Consider the following 9342-nt stretch of genomic DNA (forward strand, 5'->3'; position numbering starts at 1 on the left):
CCAAAGGATTACAAATCATGCTACTGTAAAGACACACGCACATATATGTTTATTCCGGCACTATTCACAATAGCAAAGACTTGGAACCAACCCAAATGTCCATCAATGATAGACTGCATTAAGAAAATGTGGCACATATACACCATGGAATACTATGCAGCCATAAAAAACAATGAGTTCATGTCCTTTGCAGGGACATGGATGAAGCTGGGAACCATCATTCTGAGCAAACTCTCACAAGGACAAAAAACCAAACACCACATGTTCTCACTCATAGGTGGAAATTGAACAATGAGAACACTTGGACACAGGGTAGGGAACATCACACATGGGGGCCTGTCATAGGGTGGAGAGCAGGGGGATGGGTACATTAGGAAAAATACCTAATGTAAATGATGAGTTAATGGGTGCAGCAAACCAACAAGGCACATGTATACCTATGTAATAAACCTGCACGTTGTGCACATGTACCCTAGAACTTAAAGTAAAATTAAAAAATAAATAAGTAACTATAGCTACAATCATTTGTTAAGAGATACAGTTTACAAAAGGATGTAAATTATGACATGAGATACATTAAGTATAAGTGGGGGAAGTAAAAATGTAGCTTTTGTAGGCAAAGTTAACTGGTTATCAGCTTAAAATCATCTGTTATAACTATAAGATGTTTCATGCAAGTCTAGTGGTAACCACAAAGCAAAAACCTACAGTAGATACACAAAATATAAAAATAAATATTCAAAACACACCACCATAGAAACTCATCACCATCAAACCATGAAGAAAAACAACAAGAAAGGAAAAAAATGAACAAAAGATCTATAAAACAAACAAAAAAAGAGTAACAAAATGGTAATAGTATATCGTTACCTATAAATAATTACTTTAAATGTAAATGGATTATATTCTTCAATCAGAAGCTGTAGAGTGGCTGAATAGATTTTTTAGAGACCAAGGCACAACTATATGCTGCCTACAAGAAACTCACTCCACCTTCATGGACACAAATGGACTGAAAGTGAAGCGATGGAAAAGGATATTCTACTAAATGGAAACCAAAAGAGATCAGGAGTAGCTATACTTAGACAAAATATCATTTAAGTCAAAAACTATAATAAGAAGCAAAGAAGGTTATTATGTAATGATAAAGGGGTCAGTTCTTCAAAAGGACATAAGAATTATAAATATATACACCCAGTATCAGCACACCTACATATATAAAGCAAATATTAAATGATCTGAGGGGAGAGAGAGACTACAATACAATAACAGTAAGGTACATCAATACTTTACTTTCACTATGGACAGATTATTCAGACAGATAATCAATAAGAAAACTTTGGACTTGAACTACACTTTAAACCAAATAAACCTAACAGACATATGTAGAACATTCCATCTGAAAGCAACATAATACACATTCTTCTCACATGCGCATAAAACATTCTTCAGGATAATTTGTTAGGTCATAAAACAAATCTTAACAAATGTAATAAGATTTAAATTATAGGAAGTATCTTTTTTCACCACAATGGTATAAAACTAGAGATCAATAAATAGCATAAACAATCTCAAAAATGTATAAATATGTAGAAATTTAAAAACATGATCATAAATAACCAATAGGTCAAAGGAGAAATTAAAAGGTAAATTTTAAAATATCCTCACACAAACAAAAATAAAAACACAACATCCCAAAACTTCTGGGATGCAGCCAAAGCAGTTTTAAAAGGTAAGTTTACAGCAAAAAAACACCTACATCAAAAAAGAAGAAAGATCTCAAATAAACAACCTCACATTATACATCATGGAACTAGGGAAAAAAACACTAAGTGCAAAGTCAGCAGAAGAAAGGAAATAATAAAAGTCAGAACAGAAATAAATGACATAAAAACTAAAAAAGAATCAACAAAACTACAAGATTTTTTAAAAAACTTTGTTACACTAAAAGAAAGAAAGAAAGAAAGACTCAAAGAAAATCAGAAATGAAAGAGGCAACACTACAACTCATATCATAGAAATACAAAGGATCATAAGAAACTATTATGAATAATTCTGTGTCAACACATTAACTAACCTAGAATAAATGGATAAATTCCTAGAAATATATAACCTACCAAGACTGAACCATAAAGAAACAGAAAATCTGAATAGACCAACAACAAGTAGAAAGCTTGAATTACTAACAAAAAAGCCCAGAACCAGATAGCCTCATGGCAAATTCTTCCAAACATTTAAAGAAAAACTAATACAATTTCTTCTTAAACTCCCTTTAAAACTTGAAAATGAGTGAACACTTCCAAACACATTTTATGAGACCAGCTTCACCCTGACGCCAAAGCCAGAAAAGGGCATTGCAAGAAAAGAAAATTACAGACCAAATATCTCTGATAAACACAGATGCAAAAATCCTGAAAAGAATACTGGAAAACCAAGTTCAATAGCACATTTAAAAAATAATATTTCACAATCAAGTAGGATTTATCCCCATCCTAGCAAGGATGATTGAACATACTCAAGTCAATAAATGTGATACACCACATTAACAGAATAAAATACAAAAATTATATGACTATCTCAGTACATGCAGAGAAAGCATTTGACAAAATTCATAATCCTTTTATGTTAAAAACTGTCAGTAAACTATGTGTAGAAGGAAGGTACCTCAATATAATAAAAGACATATAGGACAAGCCCACAGCTAACATCACCCTCAATGGTGAAAAGCTGAAAGCTTTTCCAGTAAGATCAGAAAAAGACAAAGTTGCCCACTTTCAGCACTTCTATTCAATATTTGATTATTTAAACTCTTTATGAAAGACGGCTATTAATTCAATGTTCAGCAAAACTGTAGTAAGTCCCAACCAAGGTGTAAGGCACTATTATAATAAATAAGAATACAGTAATAATAAGAAATACACGTTGCTCTAGCCTTTATAAAACATGTAGTTCAAAGTAGAAGAAAGGACTTTTAATTAGTTATTAGGCAAATAGGACAATGAAACAAAAGACATAGCTCAGAAACAAATATATACTTCCCTCACTGACCGCCGACCACCTGCCTCACCAAGCACACAACCTGTTGCCGCCCCGCAGAAATGCTTCGTCTACCCACAGTCTTTTGCCAGATGAGACCGGTGTCCAGGGTACTGGCTCCTCATCTCACTTGGGCTTATGCCAAAGATAATTTTGGTGCAGATGCCTGAGCCTTAATGCTTCAAGGTATAGAACTTTTAGCTAATGCTGTAGCCATTACAATGGGGCCAAAGGGAAGAACAGTGATTATTGAGCAGAGCTGGGGAAGTCCTAAAGTAACAAAAGATGGTGTGACTGTTGCAAAGCCAATTGACTTAAAGGATAAATATAAAATATACTGGAGCTAAATTTGTTCAAGATGTTGCCAATAGCACAAATAAAGAAGCTGTGGATGGCACTACCACTGTTACTGCACTGGCACACTCTATTGCCAAGGAAGGCTTAGAGAAGATTAGCAAAGGGGCTAATCCAGTGGAAATCAGGAGAGGTGTGATGTTAGCTGTTGATGCTATAATAGCTGAGCTTAAAGATCAGTCTAAACCTCTGACCACCCCTGAAGAAACTGCACGGATTGCTACAGTTTCTGCAAATGGAGACAAAGAAATTGGTAATATCATCTCTGATGCAGTGAAAAAGGTTGGAAGAAAGGGTATCATCACAGTAAAGAATGGAAAAACACTGAATGATGAATTAGAAATTATTGCAGGCATGAAGGTTGATCGAGGATATATTTCTCCATACTTAACTAATATATCAAAAGATCAGAAATGTGAATTCCGGCCGGGCGCGGTGGCTCAAGCCTGTAATCCCAGCACTTTGGGAGGCCGAGACGGGTGGATCACGAGGTCAGGAGATCGAGACCATCCTGGCTAAAACGGTGAAACCCCGTCTCTACTGAAAAATACAAAAAAAAAAACACTAGCCGGGCGAGGTGGTGGGCGCCTGTAGTCCCAGCTACTCCGGAGGCTGAGGCAGGAGAATGGCGTAAACCCGGGAGGCGGAGCTTGCAGTGAGCTGAGATCCGGCCACTGCACTCCAGCCTGGGCGACAGAGAGAGACTCCGTCTCAAAAAAAAAAAGAAATGTGAATTCCAGGATGCCTATATTCTGCTGAGTGAAAAGAAAATTTCTAGTGTCCAGTCCATTGTACCTGCTCTTGAAATTGCCAATGCTCACTGTAAGCCTTTGGTCATAATCACTGAAGAGTTAATGGAGAAGCTCTAAGTACACTCGTCTTGAATAGGCTAACGGTTAGTCTTCAGGTTGTGGCAGTCAAGGCTCCAGGGTTTGGTGACAATAGAAACAACCAGCTTAAAGATATGGCTATTGCTACTGGTGGTGCAGTGTTTGGAGAAGAGGGGTTGACCCTAAATCTTGAAGACGTTCAGCCTCATGACTTAGGAAAAGTTGGAGAGGTCGTTGTGACCAAAGATGATGCCATGCTCTTAAAAGGAAAAGGTGACAAGGCTCAAATTGAAAAATGTGTTCAAAAAATCATTGCGCAGTTAGATGTCACAACTAGTGAATATGAAAAAGAAAACCTGAATGAAGTGCTGGCAAAACTTTCAGATGGAGTAGCTGTGCTGAAGGTTGGTGAGACAAGTGATGCTGAAGTGAATGAAAAGAAAGACGGAGTTACAGATGCCCTTCATGCTACAAGAGCTGCTGTTGAAGAAGACATTGTTTTGGGAGGGGGTTGTGCCCTGCTTTGGTGCAATTCAGCCTTGGACTCATTGACTCCAGCTAATGAAGATCAAAACATTGGTATAGAAATTATCAAAAGAACACTCAAAATTCTAGCAATGACCATTGCTAAGAAAGCAGGTGTTGAAGTATCTTTGATAGTTGAGAAAATTATGCAAAGTTCCTCAGAAGTTGGTTATGATGTTATGGTCGGAGATTTTGTGAATATGCTGCAAAAAGGAATTACTGACCCAACAAAGCTTGTGAGAACTGCTTTATTGGATGCTTCTGGTGTGGCCTCTCTGTTAATTACAGCAGAAGTTGTAGTCACAGAAATTCCTAAAGAAGAGAAGGATCCTGGAATGGGTGCAATGGATGGAATGGGAGGTGGTATGGGAGGTGGCATGTTCTAACTCCTAGAGCAGTGCTTTATCTTTATTAATAAACTGTGACAGGAAGCCCAAGGCAGTGTTCCTCACCAATAACTTCAGAGAAGACAGTTGGAGAAAATGAAGAAAAGCCTGGCTGATGTTAAGGAAATCACAAAAACCATCAGTTACTGGTTTCAGTTGACAAAATATATAATGGTTTACTGCTGTCATTGTCCATGCCCACAGATAATTTAGTTTGTATTTTTGAATAAAAAGACATTTATACATTCCTGATGCTGGGTAAAAGAGCCATGTACCAATGTACTGCTTTCAACTTAAATCACTGAGGCATTTGTACTACTGTTCTGTTAAAATGAGGATTTCAGTGCTTGCCACCACCAGATGAGAAGTTAAGCAGCCATTCTGTGGAGAGTGAGAATAATTGTGTACAAAGTAGAGAAATATCCAGTTATGTGACTATCTTTGTGTAACAAAAATTTGTTTAAAGTTAAAAAAAAGAAACAAATATATACCTGATTTATGATAAAATTAACACATGGTAAGGATGATGGTCTTTTCAATAAACTGGATATTAAAGATACATATCTTGATGTACTCATTTTATAACATAAACAAAAATCACTTTTACATGAATAGTATAAAACAATAAGCTTCTAGGAAAGAAAAAAACAAGAGAATAAAGTCATGATTTGGGGGTAGATAACAATTTCTTAAATAAGACAGAAAATCCACAAAGAAAAATCTTGACAAATTATACCTTATTAAAATTGAGAACTTCTGTTCTTCAGAAGGTTCTGTGAAAGGTAAGCCAAAGACTAGGAGATGATATTAGCAATGCACACATATTCAACAACAGACAAATATACAAAATAGATTACAAAAAGAATATAAAACAAACCTCTAACATATCAATGGAGTGTGGTAGGGGAGGCAGCCCAATAACAAAGTGAGCAAAGACTTGAACAGGAATTTTACAAAAGAAGATATATAAATGGCCGATATATAAATAGCCAATAAAAAGACATTCATCCTCATTAGTCACCATTATGGAGATGCAATTTGTAAAAACACAATGAAGATACCACTATACACACATCACAAAGAATAAATAAAATATTGGAAATACCAAATGTTGACAAGAATGCAAATTCACTAAAATTTTCATACACTCATGGTGGGAGTTTATTTTTTATTTATTTAATTTTTAATTTTTAATTTCTGTGAACACATAGTAGGTATATATATTCATGGGGCTGGTGGGAGTTTAAATTACTAGAACCCATTTAGGAAACTGCTTGACAGTGTCTACTAACACCGAACATATGCCTACCCATGACCCTGCAAATTTACTCCCAGAAATACACCTAATAGAAATACATAAATCTTTCAGAAATAAAAAGCAGATACAAGCATAAAAGAATGTTCATTACAGCAGCAGCAGCCATGATAGCCAGAAATTAAAAATGACACAAATGACAATGAACATTAGAATGGATTAAACACATCGCGGTATATTCATTCAAAGAAACAGGAAAGAAAGACCACTGCCATTCACACCATGAATTTTACAAACGTAATATCGAGTCAAAGAAGACTCCAAGAAATACAGACTGTATGGTTTCATTTAAGTGAAGTTCAAGAAAATACAAACTAATCTGTGGCACTAGAAGTCAAGATATTGGTTACCTTGAAGGAGCTTATTACTGGAAGAGGGAACAAAGGGGTTTTTGGAGTGCTGGTAATATATTTTTTTATCTGAATAGGTGATAACATGTATGTGCACATTTTATGAAAATTCATCTCTCTCTCTCTCTCTCTCTCTATATATATATATATATACACTCATGATTTGTTCACATTTTTGTGTGATGCTGTACTTCAATTAAAAGTTTATTTAAATGAAAAGAAAATTAGAAGTTTGATGAGAGTTTTGGAAATTAACAGGATGATATGCAAGTATATCACAGAAGACAGATAAAGTCAGGACAGGCATCCTAAAGGACATACTATTTAAATTGAACTATAGGAATTATCCAGGAAAAAGTAGGTGTGGTGTCAGTGGCAGGGAACAGGTAGAGTAGAGATGGAGAGACTCTTTGGGGAAAGAAAGGATTTGAGCAGAAACCTGGACACATGAAAAGGGCATAGCTCATTCAAGATATGGAAGGAAGCCTAATGCAAGTAAAAAGATCTAGGGTAGGAGTGGCACGAAATGAGGCTGAAGACATAGGCAAGGTCTAGGCCAGACAGGGCCTTACCTGCCATATCAAGGGTTTCGAGTTCTATCTTAAATGCAATGGGAAGTTATAGATAGACTTTTAGTACAGGCCTGACATGACCTGGTTTTATTGTTAGAAGATGGCTACAGCATGGAGAATTGATTAGAGGGAAGAAAGACTGGAATTGGAGAGACTGTTTAAGAGACTGTCACAGTACCCCGGGTAGGAGATGAAGATGGATTCCATTAGCCTGGACAGAGGGAATAGACAGAAAGAAATGTAGGATGTAAATTGATGATGGGATATAAGCTATAAAGAAAAGGTACAAGTCAGGGAGGTTTCCCAGAGGTCTTTCCAGACAATTGGGTGGATGATAATACCAGGTATTGAGATAAGGAATCCTAGGGAATGGTTAGATCAAAGCAAAAGGATGTGTTCCATTTTAGACATATTGACCTTGAGATCTTCTGCAGGACATCCAAGAGGAGGTCTTAAGTAAGCATTTGACACATAAGTCGCAAATTCAGGACAGAGGCCTGAATTGAAGGCATAAGTCATTAGTGATTCTACTTCTTGTTGGCAATAGAATGTGTGACAGAATTATTTTTCAATATTAACATATGCTCTGTTTTTGTCCAAAAATTATTTTACCCTATAAACTACCCCCATTCAGGCAACAAAACTTTACCATATTAATTGTATCCAAAAAAAGGGCCAAATTCTAGACTTCTAAGTCAAAGCTCTGAAGGACTTGAGGCCCAAATTTTGCATCATAAACAACAGATTCAAAATAATACATAATCAGTTAGAATTAGTTTTCCTGCCCCAGAAAAGATAAAGGGTTTGAGGGCTGGGACAGAAAAGAGTTGAAGAAGTGACAAAAATCTACACTTAGGTGGTTTTTCTGATAAGGGGCCCTATTTATTACCCCTCTACCCATAACTGCCCTGGGCTGACTCTTAGGAAAGGGAGAGAAAACAATGGACACCTCAGATATGCAATCAGCTTAAATATGGAGGAAGCTATGTCTCAGTTCTCATGTGAATCCCAGGGAGTTGATAGGGTCTTCAGAGGGCAGGGTAACTAAGCTATAGCAGACCGGTCCCAGACAGCCTGAGTGTTCCATGCTCCAGTGAGGCATGTGAAAATAACAGAAGTTGCTGAGAGAGAGAAGTGAGCGCTAAAGACCTATTGGTCAATATGAGAAAAACGTAACAGCCATTTCAATGGACTGATGAGCAAAAAGAAGATGGAACAAAGATGTACCAAACAATACAAAAGTCTTATTAAAATACTATTACCTTGCCCCAAATCTACACATGTTAGATGCTAGCTCTTGCTAGAAAAATGCTGCATTAACAAATTATCCCAAACTCAGTGTCTTAAAATAATAGCTATTTAGCAAATGTGTCTGCAGGTTTGCTGGGAGTTAGCTGATCTAGGCTGATGTGATGGTGGGTAAATTCTGCTGGACATGTCTCTCACCCTTTTTCTAGGACTGGTGGACTAGTTGAGGCTTGTTTCTCTTATGGTGCCAGTGAAGGTACAAAGGTCAGCATATCCAAATCTGCATATGTTTCAAACCTCTAATCACATTACACCTGATAATATCCTATTGATATATGCTTGCTAATATCCCGCTAAGTCCCGTGGCTGAATCTGGAGTCAAGAGCTCAGAATAGCCTTGTCCAAAGTTATTCAGTAAAGAGAAAGGTGAAGAATTGGGGCTATTTTTTTTTTTTTTTTTTTTTTTTTGAGACTGAGTCTGGCTCTGTCGCCCAGGCTGGAGTGCAGTGGCCGGATCTCAGCTCACTGCAAGCTCCGCCTCCCGGGTTTACGCCATTCTCCTGCCTCAGCCTCCGGAGTAGCTGGGACCACAGGCGCCCGCCACCTCGCCCGGCTAGTTTTTTGTATTTTTTAGTAGAGACGGGGTTTCACCGTGTTAGCCAGGATGGTCTCGATCTCCTGACCTTGTGATCCGCCCATCTCAGCCTCCCAAAGTGCTGGGATTAC

At 37.2% G+C, this 9342-nt stretch overlaps 1 pseudogene across 1 annotated transcript; it reads left to right on the forward strand.

Moving 5' to 3' along the window:
* Positions 1–3098: 3098 nt before the first annotated feature.
* Positions 3099–5131, forward strand: LOC101013925 (annotated as a pseudogene). The gene is made up of 2 exons (XR_004182670.1): positions 3099–3825; positions 4116–5131. The product of XR_004182670.1 is annotated as a 60 kDa heat shock protein, mitochondrial-like (transcript).
* The last annotated feature ends 4211 nt before the right edge of the window (positions 5132–9342 follow it).

This window comes from Papio anubis, chromosome 3 (genome assembly GCF_008728515.1).
Source record: "Papio anubis isolate 15944 chromosome 3, Panubis1.0, whole genome shotgun sequence".
NCBI lineage: Eukaryota > Metazoa > Chordata > Mammalia > Primates > Cercopithecidae > Papio > Papio anubis.